The sequence below is a fragment of the Petaurus breviceps genome, unplaced genomic scaffold (genome assembly GCF_028583685.1).
Source record: "Petaurus breviceps papuanus isolate PSGF00001 unplaced genomic scaffold, PetGlider_PUasm1.0 140, whole genome shotgun sequence".
Classification (NCBI taxonomy): domain Eukaryota; kingdom Metazoa; phylum Chordata; class Mammalia; order Diprotodontia; family Petauridae; genus Petaurus; species Petaurus breviceps.
Genome location: NW_027185698.1, coordinates 1671462 through 1695529, shown reverse-complemented (window position 1 = coordinate 1695529; position 24068 = coordinate 1671462). Strand labels below are relative to the sequence as shown.

Genomic DNA, 24068 nt, shown 5'->3' with positions numbered 1-24068 from the left:
AACATGCAAGCTTCTCACAACATTATTATTTTTTTTTTATCTCGCTAGCTAAGCCTTCTGAGTTAGGGGTATTTGGATCATTCCATTTTTCCTGAGGTTTGTGCCATGAAGCATACATTAATGAGCAGAAGCTTTTGGTGTCTTCAGTTGCCCCAAAGAGGAAATGCAACCTCTGAGTTTAAGATATTTAGGGGGATTTCCTCCATCAGTAAACAAACTAATAGGCATCAAGATAATTTTTTTTTTAATGTTCTTCTGACAGTGTTTAGAGAGAGGCTGAATGGAAAGATACTTTTTCCAAATACTATTAAAATTTCCAAATATGATTAAAATATTTTATTAATGCTCTTTTTTAAAAACGAATTTCTTTCCAAAGACCCTTCTCTGAGACTCCACCCATCCTAACAGAGAAGTACAGTTAACAAAGCAACACATTGTATTCTGTGCAACCAATGTAATCACTATCAATCCTCTGAATTCATGATTGGTCCATGCATGGATGAGAATTCCAAGATCTTTCCTCTTTTTTTTTTTCATTAGTGTGGACATGTAAATTGTTCTCCTGGTTCTGCTTACTGGTCTCTGCATCAATTCCTCTTCATCTTCCCAGGTTTCTCCGAGTTCCTCATATTTGCCAATTGTCTTTCAGCCTAAGCCCTTCCATCCATGTGAGAGTTCATCCAATGAGAAGCAACATTTCAATTTATTTCAATAAACATTTAATAAACACATCACAAGGGGACACAGACAAGAAGAGCAATGTTGATATCACCATGTTCCAGTTGATAGTAAAACAGGCCATACACAAGCTAGATTCTTGTTTTCATATACAAACTTCTTTCTGTTTTTTGTATGTGGAAATATTCATGTTTGTTGATGACTTTTAAGTTCATATTATTGTTAAATAAATGCTTACTATGTATACTGGGGTAGCTTGAGAATACAGTATTGGACTGATTCTGATAGTCACTGACCTTGAGAAGTGACTTGAGATGGACTTTAAGGGGTACATATTATATGCATATACATATGGATATATGCATATGTATGCACATCTACATATGTATACACATCTCTCTATATTTATATATCCATATATCTACACAACTATATCTACATGTAAAGTCATCATTCAGATGGGAATCACTGAAAGCAAAGTTTATGGGGGAACAGAGGAAAATGGTGCTAAGACAAAATCATTATTGCTAGAATATAGCAGATAATTGGGTGTTAGTCAGAGTTCAACAGTTGAAGAGAGACAGGGAAAATATTCCAGGAACAACACAAGTAACACATGAAGAATAGAGGATAAAACACAGGAAAAGCTCTGAGGTAGCAGAGTAATCCAATTTATGATATTAGAGAAGGCTGGAAAGATAAGAGTGGTAGCGCGTTGGGGAATCCTGGATGGTGTGCAAAAAGGTTTAAGTTTTTTGTCGGCTGTCAGTTAACAAGCATTTATTAATATATGCCAGGCACTGTTAAGGGGTTAGTGAATATTTTTAAGCATAGGAATCCCATGGCCAGATCTATGTACATTAGAGCTGGAAGGAAACTTGAGATCACCGAGTCCAAGCCCCTTCCTTTCACATTATGTAGCACTGGAAAGTTGAATGTACACACTGTTTTCTTTATGGCAACTTTGTCATAAGGAGCTCACAGAGATAAGGAAGCAGATAAATGGGTCAGTGCCTGCATGATTGTAATGGGATGAGGAGGAGAAGGGGTAGAAAGAGTGATTTATGAGCCTCCACCAAGTCCTGCTCATATACCTCATCATGGCGTAAAGGTGATCCTGCATTCTTTAAGGCTTTGTTGGCAAAGCGTAAATTCTAGCAGGTTCTTCCATTTTGGAAGGCTTCCAGAATAATAGGACAGAGATGTCAGATGTATGGCCTGTGGAATGCCTATGGCCCACAACACTCCTGAGTGCTGCCTAAACCAAATTAAAATGTAATTGGGAAATAAATAAATAAATGTGCAATAAAACATAAAAAATGAGACCAATAAAATATGCAATAATATTAATATGTGGTTTTCTAAGTCAATGTGAGGCCCATAGGGATCCTTATGTACTGGTAGTTTTCCCTGTCTCTATTTGAATTTGACCCCACTGGTGTGGGAGACAGATTGAATCTGCTACCTGCAGATCTACCTCAGTATGAAAAGGCTTATCACCAATAGAGTCATGTGGGATAGTGCATAGAGTGCTAGACCCCAAGTCAATAAGACCTGTGTACAAATCCTGACTCTGACATTTACTAGTTAGGTGGCCCTGGGTAAGTCATTTAACCTCTTTGTGCCTCGGTTTCCTCAACTGTAAAATGGAGACAATAATTCCTATAGTCCCTTTGTCATAGAGCTGTTGTAAAGCTTAGAAGAATTAATGTATGTGAAGTATGTTACAAACTGTAAAGTGCTATGTGAATGTCATTATCACTAGCTAGGAGGTGGTGAATGCTTTGGCCATAATAACCCATGAAACAAAGAAAAAGAAAAAGTAATTTTTAATTCTCCTTGGCTCCCTTCTCTTTCTGCAGTGACAGTAATGGAGTGGTTGATAGGGAAGTAGAGGGCTGTAAGAATCACTGAATGTTTAGATCACCTATAAACATTAAGTCAGTTGCTGATACCCTGATAAGAATACATATAAAGTGCTTTGCAAACCTAAAGCATTATAGAAATATTAGTTAATCAACCAGTCAATCAACAAGCATTTATTAAAGGCTTACTATGAGCCCAGCACACAGCCAGGTAAGCATTGGGGTTATAAAAAAAGGGACAATAGTAGCTCCTCAAACAGCAAAGAAGATTGAGAAGTAGCAGTCTGGCAAAAATAGAGACAACCACAAAAATCTGGACTGGAGGGAGCATCCAGGAGGAGAGAGTGATTACCAGTCTCAAAAATTAGAGGGAAAGGAAGCTAAAAGTAAAGAAAAGGCCATTTGGAAATTAATAAGTCAACCAAACAGCCAGCATTTATTAGGTACCTATTATGGGACAGGTTCAGTGCCTAAGAAATCATTGGAAACCTAAAGGAGAGCAGTTTCAGCTGAGCGAGATGCCTCATTTCAAGGTTCTGAAAAGTGAGATAAGAAATGAAAGGAACAAAAGTTAGCAGCTTTTTCTGAGTTTAACTGAGAAACAGAAGAGGGATGGAGGATGATAGCTATATGGGATTGATAGGGTCAAGTGGAAGCTGTTTTTTTAAAGGATGAAATAGACCTGGGCGTATTTGTAGGCAATAGGAAATGAGTCAGTAGATGGAGAGGGATTAAAGATAGGGGGAGGAAGGGAGAGAGTCTGTCTGCCAGAAGAGAAGGGAAGGAGATAAGATCAAGCATATAAATGAAGTGGTTGGCCTTTATGAGGAGAAGGGTCATTTATTCATCAGAAACTGGAGAAATGGAAGAGAAAATGGGGATAATATCAAGGAATTTTGAGATTTAGAATAAGAGAGAAGAAAAAGATGAGATTTTTAAAAATTATTTTTTATAATAGACCACAACTTTACCAACCCAAATTTGCTTAAAGGGTACAAAGAATACAATATCCAGCTGTATTTATAGTTTATTACAAAAAAAAAGATATTTGACTCACTAGGACAAAATGCAACTTTAAAGTCTCCCAACAAAGAGTCTTTTATGTATATGTTAAAATCATACAATCAAGAGTCCTTGAACTCATCCATGGGGAAATGTCTAGAGTAGAATGCAAATTGAATGAGGATTCCCTATTTATATATAGTTAGGTCCTCCCAAATTTCCTGTTCATTAGTGACAATGTGCTCCAGTATATTAAAAGGCTTCACTAGTGAGATTCAAAATTTCTTAAAATATATGGATTTGACAATCCATATTGGGAAAAACTGAAAGATTTAAAAAATACCTATTGTCAAAACTACAATATTCAGGAAGAAGTCTATCAATTAGTCCACATATCTGGGGCAAGCACTACCTATGGACAAAGAATTAGGCCCAGAATTGAATAGGATTGCATTTGTGAAATTACACAGATTTTTAAAGTTCCCTAAGTTGTTTCCCAGTATCTATATTTTTATGTAAATATTCTCCTTATGATGCTGTATATTTGTAAATCTTGGAAAACCACAAAGTTTGAAGAATTAGGCTTAGACCAGCATCTTATACCATATTCCATAATAAGATATATTAATTATTTGCATATTAAATATATCATTAAAAACTAAAAGAGAAGTAGATTATATGCCTTTTGCAACTATGAATAAAGCGCAGAATTTTTACCAAACAAGGGGTACAGCCTGGTCCAAACGATAAAACAGATGAGTTTAATTAAATGGAACTGACAAGCTCTTACACAAAGGAAATTAATACAATGAGAACATGAATAGAAGCAGTTGATTGGAAGAAATATCTTTGTATGCAATATTTTGATAAGGGTTTGATTATCTGAATTTTATAGACAGATAAATATACAAGTTTAATCGATTTTTGTCCCAATATTCCTTGGTTTTCAGTAAACCTTCTCATTCTATTCAATATGAAAGGAAATAAGTTTTATAGTTTTCATGAATATACACATAAGAAACAAAATAGGTGAATTAATTTCCATAAGGAAAAGTTAATATAAAATATTTTAGTATGATAAAATTGATGTTTTCCCATCTATAATTTTTTCACTAACACTATTATTTTAGTAACATAATATAATTATTTACCAAATATAGCCTATCCCCTTGATAAGCTTCCCATCTCCCCTCAGAGTATGCCTAATACAGATTTGGAAGCCCCAATCTAGAAGTATTTTTGAGATAATCTAGTATGGTTGGATCTTATGCCAGGCTGTTTAAGACTTGCTTTCCCATGGCTTTTCAGCATTTTGTGAGGTGAATACAAAAACCTGCAGCTTCATTATGTTGCAGAGGTAAGTCCAAAATCTTTCAAATTCTACAAAGTTGGAAAAACCATGACAATGTCTCTGCTGTTGAAGGACAAATCCAGGTAGCTACAGAGGGCTTGTCACCAATAAGTAGCCCCCCTGTGGCTCTGGCTGTGACTTCATGAACATCCCTACACATGGCCCCATGTACTTCTTTACTGATAGTAGGTGATACGGGCAGAGGTAAATAAACTGAATGGAATGGAAGTCCATGGTTTCAGATAAAATCTTCATTTTGTTTGTTAGGTATTGAAATATTTCTATTTGTTAGTTAACTTCCTAGTGAAAAGAAAACTTTTTTAAAAGGGAGGAGGGAGGGCTGAGGACACTAATGAACCATTTTCAAACCAGTCTCTTACCTTTTTGTGTGTCATAGACTTCTTTGACTGTCTTGTGAAGCCTATGAACCCCATTTCAGAATACTGTTCTTAAATGTATAATATAAAACACATAGGATTACAAAAGAAATCATTTTTATTGAAATAAAGATGTAATTTTTTTCCCATCCAAATTTATAGACTCCTCCCACCCCCACCCCCCCCAGAAATCTATCCACAGTTCCCTGGTTAATTAAGAAGCCATGTTTTAGACCCTCTATACCATTAATTTAATTGTGGGTACTCTAAACGTGATGTCATTGCCTAGTGATCAACAAATTGGTATTCTACTGAAGGAATTAAACCATGCAACAATTGTACTTTGATTCTTTTGCCTTGACCCACATGTCTAAATAGCCTGTACAGTTTTGTATTGCATAGAGGTTCATAGGTTAACTAAGTCACATGAAAGATGAAGGAAGAAGAGGGGAAATTATAAGACTCATGTATCTAGGAAGTATGGAACTTCTGCTTGTGTTATAAAAAGGCAGGGTTGGTGAAAGAGGAAGTGAACAGTATAAGGTGGAAAAGAAAGTAAAGGAAGTTCTCCCTGCAAAAGCATGGGAAGCATGCCTGTCATTGCTTACTTAGTCTATTCAGAGAGACCCTGTGATCTGAAAAGATTGGACCAAAAAACTTTAAATTCCATATTATAAAAATGCAAACACTCCTGGGATATTCCACATTTTATCAGTTAAGAAAGGAGGGCTAATGCTAAGAGGAGAGATCGCCCCTCATGCCTTTCTTCTGAGCCCCCAAATTAATTCCTGTGTACTCTTACGGTCAAGAGCTTTGTCTTTTGCAACGTAATCCAGAAACTAGTGATTGACTCCAAAAGTCCATGACAAGAGACATAGTTAATAATTCTGTCACCAGTGGTAAATACCTGAAAATGCCTCTGGGGCATTGAAGCAGAGGGGAAGGCAGAGAGATCTTAGAAAGAGACTGTCAAGATACAATCCCATGTTAGGAAGACAGAGAACCAAGTTATGGCCCTCCATGAAGGAGGGAGGAGCCAGACCAGAGAGAATTTACCTTCGGTGTGGTTGCTGGGGTCAGGGAAGGGCAGAAACATGTCACCTGGTAGGTAATTATCCTTGCTAACTAGTTATGAAGCCAAGTTGTTTCTCTCTGCAAAAGTACAAATGCCAACATGCCTTCCAAATTTCAGTGTCCTGGGACAATGCTCTGATTGCCTTCCCTTAGTTACACCTCTGGTCCTCTAGTTTGTTCACTAACTTTTGAAGTATTCAAATTCATAGGAGTCATTTAATCCAAGGATACTCACCTAACAAGAATATAGAGGGGCTTTGGGATAAAGATTTAACATTTAAATAAAAATAAATTTAAATAAAATAAAGATTTAAAGATTTGCTTCTTTTAGGCTCTTTTACTTGCTAGGTTCCATGCTTTATATTCTGAGAGATAAGGATCAAAGAATTAATATGTAAAATAATTTTGAAAATATAGTCTGCCAAGCATATGTATGGTATAATTATTATTAATGCTAGTAGGATGGTTACATTTACTCTCCATACAATTACAGTATTAGGCACAGCATGAATGAGAGATATCTATAGTCTAAGAAATGCATGGCTTAAGGTAAAACGGAAAGAAGAAAAATATTCACAAGAGGGAGGCCCTAGGACAATACCTGTGTCCTCAGATACAAAGGTACTTAGTAAAATTTCTGTATAATGGGGGAAGAAACAAGACTAAATCCATATCACAGGCTATGTTGATTGGCTCCTGATATATCTAAATTTGTAAAATAATGGGCTATTATAATGTAGTTCTACTGAATTTTTAAATGGATAAAAATATTATTTTAAGTATTACATCATTACCAAAAGGCAGCAAAGTGTAATGGACAGAGGTCTGGCCTCAAAGTGAGGAATTCAATTCAGCAAACATTGATTAAGCACTATGCCTATGTGACCTTATACTACATCTGTGTGATCTTAGGCAAGTCACCTAGCCCTTCTATTCCCCAGATAACTCTCCAAGAGTACATCAGAGAAGGTTACTTGGAGTTCCAACACAGATGAAATCCCACTATGAATGAGAAACTATGCCTTCCACCAAAGTCCTACCAAAGTCTCACCAAAGCACAGAAGTTGCCAGTGGTCTGAAAGGTCACACCAGCCAAACACAAGCTCTGACAGGTCCTCCAAAGCTGAAGATGCCTTGAGTGTGAATTGGGTAATTCAGTGTGTATCTGTCTTCTAAGGATTCAACTAGTTAAATTCTGAATGAGTAGGATGTTGCCAATTTGTTGGCTATTGAGTAGTGAATTGGGGCACCCTAGTAACTCATAAAGTGTCAATGAAGTCATGGGTCTTTGAAAGTACAGGAACAGAGTAAACTACAAACCTCAACTTTTCATATCATAGAACCATAGATTTAGAGATGGGAGAGAATTAATTAATTAATTAATGGGAGCCCATGAAAGTCGAACCCCTTTATTTTATAGATAAGCAATGTGAGGCTCAGATAGGTTAAGTAAATCACACAACTAGCAAGGGTCTGAGGTGAAATCTGAGGTTTTCCTTCCTACCAATCACTTAGTGCTTTGTCCACTAGTCAGTCAGAAAGTCAGTAAGCATTTATTAAGTGCCTACTTTATGCCAGTCACTGAGTTAAATGTCTGGGATGCAAAGAAAGGCAAAGACAGTGCCGACCCTCAAGGAGCTCACAACCTAATGTCAGAGACAATGAGCAAATACATGCAAACAAGCTATATCAGGAAAAATAGGAAGTGATTAACTGAGGGAGGGCTCTAGAATTCTGAGGAATGGGGAAAAACATCCTGTGGAAGATAGGATTTTTGTTGGCACTTGAAGGAAGCCTGGAAGGTCAGTAATTGGAGTGGAGGAGGGAGAGCATTCCAGGCATGGGGGACAGCTAGAGAAAATGCTGGGAGCTAAGGGATGGAGAGTCATTCATTAAACAGTAAGGAAGCTATTTCATGTCGCCTAATCTAACCACTCCTCAGTATACAAAAATAGAGATTTTAGGTACAAGTCTAAAAGATTAACAATTATAATTGCCCCCAAATGAATTTAATTCCTTTACTTCCTATTTCTTAGACTACTACTCAATAAATTTTGGAGTTCCCTGACATTTATACTTGGTACCTTAGTAAAAGGCATCATGACATACTTTAGGCTTGATCAGTGGTTCCTCCTAAAACAGCAGTCAATAAATAAATGCTTCAAAATAAGTATTTCTTGGGGCAGCTAGGTGGGGCATTGAGTAAAGAGCTGGCCCGGAGTCAGGAGGACCTGAGATCGGTTCTGGCCTCAGACACTTAACACAAAAAAAACTAGACATGTAACCTTGGGCAAGTTACTTAACCCCAATTGCCCTCCAAAAGAAGAAAAAAAAAGTAAGCATTTCTTCTGTAATTTTACTGGACTTCCACAAAATTTGCTATAAAGGAAGAGATTAGAAAAATATACAGGGTATGAAAGTTTACACTTGCACTAAGATTTTTGGGACACCCTGAAAAATTGAACTTGAAGGTCCTGAAATCCAAAAACCATCAGAAATGTTATGAATGAGAGAAAATGTTGAGTAAATAGTACTTTTGCTCTGAAATTCAACTGCTTAGTTATAGTAAGATAGCTAACCTAACTAAGATTTTGAGAAGCATAAAAGGCTTAATGACAAACCACATGATAGATTATTTCAATTGATTTTAAAACTGATAAGAGCCGGAAACCAAAGTGGTAAAAGAAAGGAAATGTTGTTATGAATAGAATTTTAAAAAATAAAACCAGTAACATTAAAAGGTCCCAGTGGTCAGTTTTGAGATTTCTCTTTCTCTGAAAATAATAGAAGTCTTACACCCAGCAAACTGGCAAAAATAATTGAGAGTAACAAAATACAATGCTTGTGGGGTTGTGGAGATATCTACTCTTTTACTATTGGTGGAATGAATGGCAAACTCATCAAACCATTTTGGAGAGTAATCAATCTGGCAGCATGCCTGGCATGTAGGAAGCACTAAAGAAATTTTAGCAATGATGATGTAATGTTGATGAAGACAATGTTAAAACAAATCAAACCCTGTGACCCAATAATTCTTGGAAATCCTTGGAAATATACCTTAAAAGTGTTATCAGCAGCAACAAAAATAAAAAAGAGGTAATTGTTCAAAGATCTTCATAACAGCATTAAACATACCTACAAAAGACTCACCAAAACTAGAAATAGCCTAAATGCACAATGATAAGGGAAACAGACAAAATAAATTGTGTTACGCTAATATAATGGAATTTTGTTGTTGTTGAGTCATTTTTCAGTCATGTCAAACTCTTCGTGACTTCCTGTAGGGTTTTCTTGGCAAAGACACTGGAGTGGCTTGCCATTTCCTTTTCCAGCTCATTTTACAAACTGAGGTAAACAGGGTTAAGTGACTTACCCAGGGTCACACAGCAAGTCCAAGGCCAGATTTTAGCTCAGGAAGATGAGTCTTTCTATCCACTGTACCACCTATAATGCAATTAAAACAGATAAGAGAAATACAATGAATTATGTAGAAAATAATGCAAAGTGGAAAGGAAAAAGCAGAACTTGAAGAATGGAGTATGTACTAATTACATTACGATTAGGAGTATGGGGGAAAGTAAATGAGAATAAATGAACAAAGAATGCTGATGGGGATTTAGAGTGATTGAAGTAGTAGTACTATGATAAGTTCTTGTGTTGAGATTAATTAAGCAAAGTTTGTTGTTTGTATTGATCTTCAATGTTGTTTTAATCAAATACTTTTCACTCTTCCACCATAATGATTTGCAAAATAATTTTACTCTTGATTCAACAAATACCAGCTGGGGAGTTGCTGTTGTTCTGATAGTTGTTAGTTTTTTTCTAGGGGGAGGGAGAAGGTATTTTGTGCTTTTGACACAATCTTATCTAAAACTGCCCAAGTCTTGGAAAACTTGAGTTTTACTAGCAGGGGAACTGAAAAAGAAGTTCAAGGGTGAAGGCAGCAGCAGGAAGGCCTCCAGGAGGCTCCTGGGACTTCTCAGCTGCCACCTCACCTGCTCCAGCCGGGCCTCCACTCCCTGCCTGCACTGGAAAAAGAAAAAAGGTGACGAGGAGGGCCAGGATGTGGCTGGAGCTGCTGGCCCTGGTCCTGTTCCACATGTGGCTCAGTAAGGATCCGGGCCAGATGTGCTCAGCTGCCTCTTTAAGCCTTTCAAAGGATCCTTGGAGACCCTTCTATAGACCCACAGCAACTCTAATTGGGGTCTTGACCTGAACTGGGATCAAGAGGAAGGTGAACTGAACATTCCACAAACTCCACAAACATGAAATTGATGCCATTTTATTTCTCCTTTTGCATCTGGTTCCTTGAAAAAATGGAAAATGCCTTTGGTTCTCCACTTTCTGGTCTGGTTCCTTGGCCCAAAACAAACTTGATCGACCCAAGTCTAACAACACACAACTTATTTTGATTGTGATTCCAAAGAGAATTCAGCAAGCATATCTTTATTGCATTTATTAGCATGTCCTCTTTTAGAAGACTAATTGTGAGTGATTCTTCCAGTTAAATCCTGGGCCATTTAAATGAAAACAGCTGCAGGAGAGTGACTGGCCTACAGGCCTGCAAAACCTGAATGAAGTGGGAGAGGAGGGAAAGAGATGGGAGGGGGGGGGAGGTTAGAGAGAAAGTTTAGGTGCAAAGGTAGGGTTTTGTACTAGCTGAGTTTTTGTTTTTTGTCTTTTTGCTATAAGGTTTGCTTTGGCCTGTTCCAGAAAAAACAATAGAAGAGAGTGGCTGCTTTCAGAACCAAGCATGAGGAAGGTCGTATCCAATCAAGACATTGTGGCTCTTGGCAAATTAAGAAAGAAGTGAAACAATATTAAAATGATATGTTAACACTAGGACCTTTGCTGCTTAAAAATGGTTATGATACACTGAGATAAAATAGGGCCAACAAAGAATTGATGCTATCAAGTTAGGATATTATCAATTTCTTTTTGGCACTTGGAAGTTTTTTGTTTCTTTCCTCCAGGGAAGATGCATGATATGGTAGAGAGAGAGGCACTAGAAAGACCTGGGTTCGAGTCTCACTTCTGACACACATTGGTTGCATGTTGTGGCTTTTCAGTCATGTCTGACTCTTTGTTACCCTTTTTGGGGCAATATATACTAATATACAATATATACTAATTAGATACTTCTCCAGCTCATTTTACAGATGAGGAAACTGAGGCAAACAGGGTGAAGTGACTTGCCCAGGGTCACACAGATAATAAATGTCTGGGGCCAGATTTGAATTTGAGAAGATGAGTCTTCCTGACTCCAGGCCAGGTTCTTTATCCACTGAACCATCTAGCCACCCTATTGACTGTGGAACCCAGGGGCAAATCATAACCTCTCAATGCTTCAGGCAATGCTGTAAGACTCTAGGTTATAAAGAAGGTGCTGACTGATGAAGCAAGTTTCCTCACCTGAGAGTTCCCTGTATCGCTGAAATAACATATTTAGGCTCTATCCTCTTCTTTACTCTGGTTGGTATACTTTGGTTTATCTATGTTTGATAAACTAATTAACTCCTTTGGTCTGCTATTATAAGTCAGTCACCACATAAAGGGATAGTAATGCCTTTGATCTCACCATTACCCACAAGAATACCATTTCCACGATCAAGAATTTTGAAATTCCTTTATATTGCTATAATAGGGAATTGACTGATAAGGGCCCAGTCTTTGGATGACGTGTGGATTAGTCTTATCTTGTAGGATGTGCAGAGAATGAGCAATATTCTCTACCTGATGCCAGGTAGAGACATTTGGAGTCTTGGTGGATCTTCTTGTGGTTGTGGGAGACACAGAGTTCCAATGACTGGTACTGGCCCTATTTGGAAGGATATTTTTACTTCCATTCATGCTATATCTTCTCAGTAAATATCCTTTTGGAAAAGCCAACATGTCAACAATGCTCTGTTTGGCATCTAAAACCCTTCACAGTCTAATGCCAACCTACTTTTCCATCCTTGTTATACAGGGCTCCTGTTCACATACTCTCTAAACCAGCCAAACTATCCTTCTTGCTATTCCACATACATGGTGCTCATTCCCTCACTTCCATGCCTTTCTTTCATGCCTTGAATTTGATTCCTCCACTGCTCAGTATGCCTAGATTCCTTTAAAACTCAGCTCAAGTGCTGTGGTCTACATGAAGTCGTTCAGGATAACCCCCACCGCTAATGTAATTCTCCCATTGAATTAGCTCTTATTTATTTTTTATGTACTTATATATGGACATGTTGTCTTCCCCCAAAGAACATAAGCTACTTGAAGGCAGGGACTGTCTTTGTAGCCCTGGTCCCTAGCATAATTGCTGGCGTATAGTTGGTACTTAAAAAATATTGCTTATTGACTGATTCATGTTTAAAGATGATATTTTAACGGTAATTGCAACCAATGTTGTACAAGTGTAACCTGAAAATACTATTATATAGATCAGTAGTCCTTTCTATACTCTCCTCTGCCTTATGGCTACAGACATCTGGAATGTTTTGGTTTGTTTCAATCAGCTCTTAACTAATGGTCTTCATATCTTTCCTCAAGGAAAATTGTTTTGATTGGTTGAGGGCCTTGGCTATCCTGTGGGGCTTATATAAAACCAGGAAGCTGGTTGGGAATGGAAGATTCAAACATGTGGGAGTTTAAGGGTGGAATCCTCTCAGCCAAGCCCCTGAGAAAGAATTGCTTGGGGGTTGGGAAGGGGAAGAGAGAAGAGCTTTTCCTCCACCCCCATGGCCAGAGGAGTTTTGAAAGATCCAGAGGATTTTGGTTTTTTTCTTGGTATTCTAGCATCCCTGGAATAGCTGATGCCTGAGTTCCAGTACTCCAAGCCAAGGGAAACCTGGATGTGATGAGGAAGAATAGATTTAAGGCTCTGCAAGAAGCCCAGCAGAAAAAAAACACCCAAGGGGAACATCTTGAGTACTCTAGCAAGGAGACTTCTAGGAGCTGTGTTATCCGGTGTTCTCTAAACTCAAGCCCACTTCCCCCAGGAATCTGTATACACTGGTGGGAGAGATTATTACATATGTTTGGGGGGGGATGTTTTGTACCAATTCTTCTCTCTATTAATAAGATACTCCTTAATAAGAGTATCTTAATAAGATAATAAGATACTCCTTAATAAGAGTATCTTAATAAGATAATAAGATACTCCTTTCTTTGAATTTTATAAAGTGTGCTTTCAAGGGAAGTAGATGGCCATATGGTGAGTTTCTTAGCTATTTCTGGTAAATGAATCAGAAAAATAAATCAAAGAGGTGAGAACTATCCCAAAGTCTGCTTGGGCCCTTTGTGACATATAGTATCCTATAATACAAAAGTTGCAAGAAATGTGTATTTTATTGTCCATATAATGATAAGTCTTATGTGTCATAGTGAAAAACCAAAGTCTCTGATAGACAGTAACACACAAGGGTTGCCATTTTCAAACCATCCCTAGGGCACCCAGATCTTTGTGCTAGATCTGCGTAGGTACAGTGATCAGATCTAAACAGAGATGTTTTAAGAGACCCAGGGTCTACTAAGTCGCATGAATATCTAGCTAATAATCACATGACCCACATTCTAAGCATATGATTTTTGGTAATTAAAACATCCCATCAGTGGGCCATGCACTTAAGTGTTTTTTTCTAATGGTGGTTATGGATGATATTTTCCCAGGCCCTCCCTGACCAAGAACAGGCATTCTTAAACCATCTGGTCAGCATGGAAGAGGGCGGGAGGGGTGCGGTCTATGTCTGCAGAACAGACTTTCTCTGTCCACTCTCCTTAGTAGCAGATGGCTACTCTGTACTCACCCACTTCATACATCATGGCTGAGTGAGGCACTACCATTCACCATAGAAATCAATGGCATCTATCCTATGACCCCAGTAGACTAGAAATTCTGTATGTTTTTTTTTTTTTTAAGTAGATTTCCTGAGTACACCAGAGGAGAGGGGAAACTCAGGAGTAGTGTGGTGATAGAAGATGAGAGATGTGCTGCTGGGACAAGAGTGAGGCGTGAAACTTTCTTATTTAAAGTGAGCAAAATTCCATGGAGCTTTCTCAATGGAGAAGCATTTTCTCCTAGATGTGCTAGCTCTCTGACCTGTTTAACTCACTTGGTTCCCAAGTTCTTCCCTCTTAAAATGTTTTTCTTTTACTTTGTTTATATGAGACTGATATTCTGGGCAATGAGCCCAGTTTAATATAATCTTTACTGTTGTTACAGCATCCCCAATTCGACCAAGATGGTTATTAGCATTCTCCTCTGTTGTTTGAGACACCTTAGTACGGTAATTATATTATGTTCACACCTGTATTCACATAACCCCATCTAACCCCACCCAGCCCCACCCTTCCCCATTCTACTTTGTAGCTAGGGGGTTACACAGGCAGGTGCTCACTACACATAGATCCTGTATCAATTCATATATGACTGTACTGGCAGAAAATAACATGGAAAAAAGATTTGACAAGGTCCTACTCACCATCCTTGTAACTTTTTGGACTTTTTCCTGGTCACCACCACCCAATGGATATTGTCCCTCCTTATTAGAATGTAAGCTCCCTGGGGCAGGGTTGGGGAGAAGGTACAGTCTTTCCTTTTGTATCTGTATGTCTAGCACTCAACACAATGCTTGGTATATAATAAATGTTTAGTAATTTTTTTTATTCATTCATTCATTTATTCAGGCAAAAAGTTTAATTATTACAAGTGCTCCAGAGAAATTGGATACCTGAATTAACCTAATTGGGTATCTATATCTACCAAAGGAAATGGACAATCTAAAATTCAGTTGTATTTGCTTCTAACAAGCACCATGGGATGCTTTTGTAGCAAATCACTTAATTGTGTTTTACATAATTTTATATTTTAAATAATTAAAACCTTATATTTTATAATTTTTAAAATATGTACAATATAAGTGACAGAGAAGGGCAGATTAGGAGTATATTGGCAAATGAGAAGGAAAATGGCAACCTGAAATGGAAATCCTATTATAGGTAATTGGAAAGCAGATAATGGAGAGTTGACAATAATTATCAAATGAGATCAGAGATGTAGAGCAATTTTCTTACCTTAGAGTGCTGTATATCTCCATGATGATGGTAATGATGGTGGTGGTGAGTTGCTGTTTGTTTGTTGAGTTTTGGGGGTCTAAAACCATGATTTATGATCATGGATCCTTGGGCCTAGAGTGGGAAGGAACCTGTGAAGTTTTCTAATACAACTCCCTAATTTTGCAGATGAGATTTAACTGAAGCCTAAAAAAGTAGATTCATTTACTAAAGATCACACTAATAGTAGCAGACTTAGAACTGGAACTCAGGTTTTCTAACTTCAAATACAATGCCTTTCATTTTTTTGAGTTACTCCCTGTATGGAAACTTCTTCCCCTCACACAGATTGGCAAGCAGTCAGGAATTTGGGGTCTTAGAATGTTGCCTGGGGCACAAAGAGGTGAACACTGTTTGTCACAACTAATCCAATCCTGTCATTTTGTAGATTAAGAAAGTAAAGCCAAGAGAGGGGAAGTGACTGGGGTACAGTCATGTAGTTAGTCTATGTCAGAGGTTAAGACCCAAATCCATGTCTTCCTGACTGAGGACTCCACCACACTGCTTTCAGTGATGAGAATATGGAACTCAAAAAAGAGATGTCAGTTTGAAATCTGTTTGAATCCTCCGTGTGTATTTTAAAATTAAACTCCATACCTCATTTTCTTTGGGATTACGTCATACTAATAGTATAACTTTAAAATGCAGGTGTTGATAATGAGTGTAATAATAACACACTTCGGGGTGTGTGGTCATTAGCCAATAGACATTCATGTTTTGGCCTTGAGTCAAGGCCCAAGGTAAAGTTGAGAGCCTGGACCTGTCCACAAAATACTTGTATTGGCAGATAAGAGTTCCTACAGAATCCTAATCTACTGACAGTGTAATTTGCTAGAAAAACAAACAAAATATGTTAGATATTTAAATGCCCATCCAAGTATTTATCCACCAAATATTTAGACTGTGAGCTATTTAGACTTAGAGCCTAATCTTCCTGGGCACGTTGGACAGCACCAATAACCTTTCAGACCCCCCCAGATATATTCAAGAAACATTTGAGTGCCTACACTCTATGAGGCAATGTGTGAAGTTCTAGAGATAAAAAGGATAGGCATGAATTTGACCCTATCCTCAGGAAACTTAGAATCTGATAGACAAGAAAAAAATAGACATACTACGTGCATAGCTATGGCACAAGGGAAAGTATGACATCATTCAAATCAATAAACATTTATTGAGCACCTACTATATGCCAAGCTTATGCTAAGTGCTGGAAATGTGTAGAAGAGAGGACCGGGCAATAGGTGATGAAAAGTTATATCCCAATACATGAAGGAACTGGGATTTTTATCACTATAGGAACCCGCAGATTTTTTAAGTTGCCTTAGGCACATCAGAGACATACCCAGGACCACTGGGTATACCAGAGAAGGGTGTCTTGAACTTCATGATTCAAAGTCCAGCACTCTATCCACTGTGTCAAACTGCCCTCTAAATGAAAGAAATATTGTAGGGGGTTGATAGAGTGAACTTTTATTTGGCGGTTGTCATTCAGTGATTCATTCAACAGGCATTTATTAAGCACCTACTATGGGTCAAGCACTCTGACATGTTCTATGGATTGTGAAAACAAAAATGAAATAGCACCTGCCCTCAAGGAGCTTCCATTCTTTTGGGAGGAAAGCAGTATGTACCCAGAAAAGTTAATACAAAATAGATGCAAATACAAAGTAATTACTGAGGAGAGAAGTAAGCAACTGGGGGCATCAGAATAGGTTTCCTGAAGGAGCTGGTACTTGCTCTGAACTTTGAAGGAAGCTAGCAATTCTAGCAAATGGGAGTGAGGAGAGAGTTCATTCCAGGAGAGGGGGACAACAGAGGCAAGAGATAGGCTGACACATGTGAGGAACAGCAAGCAAGCCAGTTTGGCAGGAACCCTGTGTAATATGAAGTAAGCCTGAAAGGGAACCCTGTGTAAGATGAAAGTAAGCCTGAAAGGGTAGGCTGGTAAAGAGGACTTTAAGAGCCCAAACGAGGAGTTCCAATTTTATCTTACAGGCAAGAGGGAGTCACTGGGGCTTCCTGAGCATGACCAAGACTTATGCTTTAGAAATATATCCAGTGGTTGCTATCAGGAATAGCCCTTTGGGGGCTGAGACACCTTGAGAAAGTCCTGTTTCGAACTCAGAGACTTTGTGTCCTCATTTTGTAAAGCAGAGCTTGTAATACTTGTACTACCTACCAGACAGGTCATTACTGAGGAATGTACTTTGTAAATGTTAAAATGCTATAGAAATGTGAGATGTTTATTAGGTTATCATAAGGAGGCATAGAGAAGAGGGATGTAAGCTCTAGGTGCTAGAAATAGAAGAGTGATCGTGGAACATGCATGTGTGTCTCCTGGTAGGGGTGGGAGTTGAAATAAAGAACACACATTCCTGATGCAGAAATCAGGGACAGAGCAGAAAAGTAAAAAAGAAGATTCAATGAGATTCTAATGACTCTGAGGTAGGAGAAATGTTATTACTTAATGAAAGACTGTGATAATGTATCTCTAAATGCATTTACTTATTTATAGTAAACTTGATATTTATTTATCTCTGTGGTTTTTTTAATAGCTGCCTTTGATAGGTGAGCATTCACCTCATCTTGCAGGGAAACCAGGACACTCCATGTCATTTCCCAAGTATCTCCCCACCACACCATGGTGGTTTGTGCCCTGTCCCCCACCTTTCTAATTCCTATTGGTTTTCCCCATGAGAATGTAAGTTCTGTTGAGGGTATGAATTACTTCATTTCTTTGCATTTGTATACCCATTGCTTAGCACAGCACCTGGCATATTAAATGCTGATTATAAGCTTCACATGGGCAAGATCTGTCTCATCTAAACTTGGTAAGCGCTTGCCCAGTACACTGCACACAGTAAAAACTTAAAGTTTGTTAAATGTACAAATAGATGGACTAATTTTTTTCCTTTTTTTGTTATTATACTATAATAATTTTCATTTGAGTTTCCTTAACAGTTTACAGTTTCCTAGTCAATCTCTAGCTCTCAGATGGGTCCAAGATCAAGAATTACAAGATTTAGTGTTAGAAAGAATCTTAGAGATGGTCTGATTCAACCCTTTCATTTTGAGGGCAAGTAAACTCAAGCTGAATGAATTGCCCAAAATCATAGAGGCAGTAAGCGTCAGGCCCAGATCTGAACCCAGTTTCTCTAACAACAATTTATGTGCTTTCTCTGCTTTTCCACACTGCCTAAACCACCTTCATTTGATATAACCTTTGCGTCAGAGGCTCTCATGAGACACAAAGGGTCCAGGCACTTTTTGAGGGATTTCTCTTTTCCCCCAGAAAATCTGAAAAACTCATTATCTGATACCACCCAAGGAATTGTCACCAGGTCTCACTTGGAAGCACATAGTTTACAAGGTTCAAAGAGGGAAATCTTTATTGAGAGTTGAAGAAATCAAAACAGAGCTCACAATTGTGACTATTGAAAATAAAGGTATCTTCCAACGAGTGCTCCTCTCCCAGAGAGATCCTTATATGGGTCTCGGTCATTTACAATGACAAGGAAGCCGGGGTCCCAGCAGATGTTACCTGCTCCAGGTAAGTGGCTCCTCCTGTAGTTCTGAGAAGCACCTGCAGGTCAATTTCCTTCTCTGCATGGTTCCTCAAAGAGACTTCTCTGGTACGGTCACTGCAAACCACAGGGCTTCCCTATTTTGTTAGAACAGGTTCCCCACCCCCATTAACAAATATTTATTTTCTCCCCCTCTCCCAATTAAAAAAAAAGGGTTAAGGGGCGGCCAGGTGGCTCAGCGAGTAAGAGCACCGGCTCCAGTGTCGGGATGACCTGGAGATCGAATCCTGGCTCAGACACTTAGCACCCACCCAGAAACACCTGGCCGTGTAACCTTGAGCAAGTTACTTAACCCCAATTGTTTAGGGGCAGCCAGGTGGCTCAGCGAGTAAGAGCACCGGTTCCAGTGTCGGGATGACCTGGATCAAATCCGGGCTCAGATACTCAGCACCACACCCAGAAATCACTGGCCGGGTAACCTTGAGCAAGTTACTTAACCCCAATTGCTTAGGGGTGGCCAGGTGGCTCAGTGAGTAAGAGTACCGGCTCCAGTGTTGGGAACGACCTGGAAATTGAATCCCGGGCTCAGACACTCAGCACCACACCCAGAAATCACTGGCCGGGTAACCTTGAGCAAGTTACTTAACCCCGATTGCTTACAAAAAAAAAAAAAGAAAAATAAGGGTGGATGAGGAAAAAAAAACTTTGTAACAACTACAAGTAATCAAACAAAAAAATTCTGAAATTCTGTAAATATGTACGCCTCATGCTGAATCTTGAATCTATTACTTCTCCGTCTGTAGGTGGATTAGTATGCTTCAGAATTAATCTTTCGGGACCATGATTGGTCATTGCCTTGATCCGAGTTCTTATTAAGTCTTTCAGTGTTTTACAATGTTGTTGTTTTTCTATAAATTGTCCTTTTGTTTCTACTCGTATCACTCCATGTCAGCTCACAACTCTCTCTCCAGGTTTATGTAAACCTGTCTTTTTCATCATTTCTTACAGAATGATAGTATTCCATTACACACATATATCGTAATTTGTTCGACCATTCCAGAATTGATGGGCACTCCATTGCTTTTCAGTTTTTTGCCACTATAAATAATTGTGTATTCATGGATTCTTTAGAAATACAGGTTTTCCTGTATCACACTACCAACACAGTCCAGACAAGGAAGTGTTATTCATACAGCTTTTCCTCAGGATTCCTGTTGCTGTTGACCTCTCTGACCTCATCAAAATTTGACCTGGGATCATAAGTAATACCTTGCCCATCTGGTCTCCAAGTAGGTTTCCATCATCTCTCTCAAGTTCAGGTATTCAGGCATGATAACTATGATGAGTCCAAAGTCCCACGATATCTCTCACTCTGTCTGTCTGTCTGTCTGTTTCTGTCACCTACTTGGGCTCTGTTTCTCCTGAACTCCCCGCTTTCAACAAGGTAATCAAATTCTCCCCCATTGTCTCTCACCTGCCCACCAAATTTCCTTGGGACAACTGGTTGGGATTATTCAAATTACTATTAGGCTACTACCTAGAATGCCAGGGGTGGAGAGGAAAGGCAGAGGGAAGCTCCTCCCAGCCAGGAGTATGTTAGAGCTTCTGCTCTGCAGGATAAGCAAATACTTTGTTTTGTTGCTCAATTTTTTTTAAACCTCCAGGAAAAGAGAATCTATAGCTTCCCCTGGTAGACTATTCCAAGATTAAAGAATCCTCTATTCACCCCAATCTATGCAAATTATAATACCTGCTATGAATATTTTAATTCAAAACAATTTCTCCTAATTATATTGAATTTTCAAAGTGGGATACATGAAGATCACCTGTTCCTTTGGCAAATAGAAAAATAAAGACAAGAGAGGATATTTTTCTAGACAAATGCTTCGAAGGGGTCACTGCCAGAGCTGAAGGCTTTGAAGTCTCAGTTTTACTCCCAGATCACATTACATTCTCTTACCTTTTTCTCCACAATAATTATAGGTGATATTTGTAGACTGAAAGTGCTTTACATTTATATCATTTGATCCTCACAGCAACTCTGTGAGGTAGGTGCTATTTTATGTCTGTTTTATAGATGAGAAAACTGAAGCTGAGAGAGGTCAAGTGACTTATCCTAAGTCACATAGCTGGTAAATGTCTGAGCCAGAATTGAGACTCAGGTCTTCCTGCCTCCAAGCCCTGAACTCCACTCACTGTCACCCAATTGCTTAGATTTCAGTAGAACATAAAATCCTAGAGGACAGGAGTTGCTCGGTTTTGTGGTTTTTTTTAATCTTTGTAGTCCTTGCATAGCACCCAGTACATAGTTGGAACTTAATTTCTTCTTCTTTTTCTTGAACTCTTGACTCTTCAGCTACAGGAAAAAATCCATTCCAAAATAATATGGTATATGAAATGATGTAGTAGAAACTTGGGTTATATAGGCTCAGTTTGTCTTCAGCTAGCTGCAGAAATAAGTTAGTTCACATTTCTGAGCCCAGGTTTCATGATCAGTTTAATAAGATCCTTCTCAGCTCCAAAATTCCACCATTAAGTTCATTAATGAACTTCCTGTAACTGCACTTTCCTACTAAACTTGCTTGCTTTTCTAATCTCTGCTTTGAACTACCAAACCATCATAAATTTCATCCCACTCATCTACAATCCTTCCCCAAAACCAATTCCTCTCAAATGGATTAAATGAATTTCTTCTTTGAGTTTTATATTTGATATTTTTTCTCTCATATGTGTTCTATTATTATGACTCAGACTTTAAGGCTCTGATTGAAGGTAAAGATAACCGGCATGGTGGATAAAAAGTGTGGAAATTGATCTAGATGGATTAATCAGACTTTCAGGATTGTGCAAATGCTCATTTCAAATGACTACTTCATTTGTAAGATGGCTTAATTTTGTTTTGTAGTAAGCTTAATTGTGAACTAGTTAGCATATAGTCTGCTAAATTCTAACCTTCCTGGCTCATAGTCTGGTTGGTTTTATTGAATTGGCTTGAAATCCTAGAAGCAGTGCGTTGGAAAGATCTCAGTGCCTTCTTATTCCAACCCATAACCACCAATCCCCTCAATAACATCCCCATGAAGTGGTCAGTGGTTTGCACCCTACAGAGAGCAGAATATCTATAAATGTGACTGGGATATTAAATTGTGAGAAGCAGCTTGGTTTAGTGAATAAGCATGCTGGAATTGGAGTAGGAAAAACCTGCCTTCAAATTTTGCCTCAGGGATTCTCAGTTTCATGTTCCATCCTCTTTTTCTGTTCTACTTTGTCTGTGGAAATGCTTTATTTATTTGGATTTTGTGAAGTTCACAATTTTTTTAATGCCTTTTCTCACACTTCTTGCTATTGAGTCATTTCTCCATGACCCCATTTGGGGTTTTCTTGGCAAAGATGCTGGAGTGGTTTGCCATTTCCTTCTCCAGATCATTTTACAGATGAGGAAACTGAGGCAAAAAGGGTTAAATTACTTGCCCAGGGTCACACAGCTAAGTGTCTGAGGCCAGATTTGAATTCAGGAAGATGAGTATTCTTGACTCCAGATATGGCTCCCTGTCCACTGATCCACCTAGATGCCCTCTCTGAAGTTAATTCAGTATAATTCAATATACAACATTGCCTCTTGACAATTATTACTATGAAATATTAAACAAATGTGAATTTTTGCAAGATGTGTATTTTTTTGTTTATTAAATCAACAACTTCTCATCACTCCTTCAACAACCATCAGACTGGACACCATGACCTGAAGGGGCTTCTGCCCTAGGGCCCCACTTTTCTAATTGGTGACTATAATCTCACAGACCACTGTTTTTTGAGAGGTCCAGTCATGCTTTATTTCACTCCCTCCTTTCCAGCTACTTCCTCACCAATTAAATGCCCAGCTTATGTATCCTTCCCTCCTCCACTTCCAGTTCTGGAACTATGACCTATGATAAATCAGCTCAGTCAGTCAGTCAACAACCACTTATTAATGGCTTCCTACATACCAAGCACAGTACTCTGCCATTGTCCTTGGATGGGGTGTGTCAATCTATTCCTTTATGGCCCTTGATCATCATCTGGGTAACTTTCCATCCCAGTAACCCTCCCTGACCAACACTCCCCTAGGTATTAAGGTAAGTTCTTTGAGGGCTGAGACTGTCCCTGAGTTAGCATAGTACTTTGCACATAATAAAAAATTATTTTTCATTCATCCATTTAACTATTTGAATGGCCCCTCCTGGCCTTGTTCCTGACCTTCTGGACTTCAAAATCACATCTCTGGGGCTGTCTCATCCAGGAACTTGCCTCAGCACCTGGGGACTTGGATGGTTCCTGAAGCCTACTCACCAACAACATCCCTCCATAAGTCCCACCCCGCCCATCCCTTTCTCTTATTGGCCAAATAGTTCCTCCTGGCACCTCCATTTTGTGAAGGAGCCCCTCCTTGCCCTGTTTCTGACTTTATGGACTTCGAAATCATTCCCCCATGTTAGACACTCCCCCACACTTTTTATGTGTTGTCTTCTACCATTAGAATGTAAGCTTTTTGAGGGAAGAAACTCTTTTTGTTTGGATTTGTATTCTCAGCACTTATCACATTGCCTGACACATGGTAAGCACTTAATAAATGCTCATTTCCTTCCTTTTTCCTTCCTACTTAAATACCTACTATGCGCAATACATTGAGCTAGATGCAGTGAGGATTCAAAGAATGAGACTTCATCCCTTCTTTCCAACTTTAAGGAATCTGCTAGTATTTTGCTGGGTTTTGCCCATTTATGAAGACTAGGGCAAAACCTGAAACCAGAGCCACAGAAAAAATATGCCAACATCATCATTAAAAAGAGGCCATTATCGGGTGGTTAGGCGGAGCAGCGGCCCTGGAGTCAGGAGGACCTGAGTTCAAATTCGGCATGAGACACTTAACACTTACTAGCCGTGTGACCTTGGGCAAGGTACTTTACTCCAATTGCCCTGCCCTCCTCCCTCCAAAAAAAAAGAACAAAAATAAAAAGAGGCAATTATTAAATTTTCAAGTCTTTAATGGCCACCACATCATTGAACAGATGTAGATGTAGATGTTCCTTCTAACTCCCAGATATCTTGACTTGTTCTT

At 38.7% G+C, this 24068-nt stretch overlaps 1 long non-coding RNA gene across 1 annotated transcript in view; it reads left to right on the top strand.

The window, feature by feature from the left end:
* Positions 1 to 11174, top strand: part of LOC138146552 (uncharacterized) — a 99526-nt gene extending 88352 nt beyond the window's left edge. Inside the window, exon 4 of the long non-coding RNA XR_011164521.1 lies at positions 11040 to 11174. This is a non-coding gene — a long non-coding RNA (uncharacterized lncRNA). The remainder of the gene's footprint in view (positions 1 to 11039) is intronic.
* The last annotated feature ends 12894 nt before the right edge of the window (positions 11175 to 24068 follow it).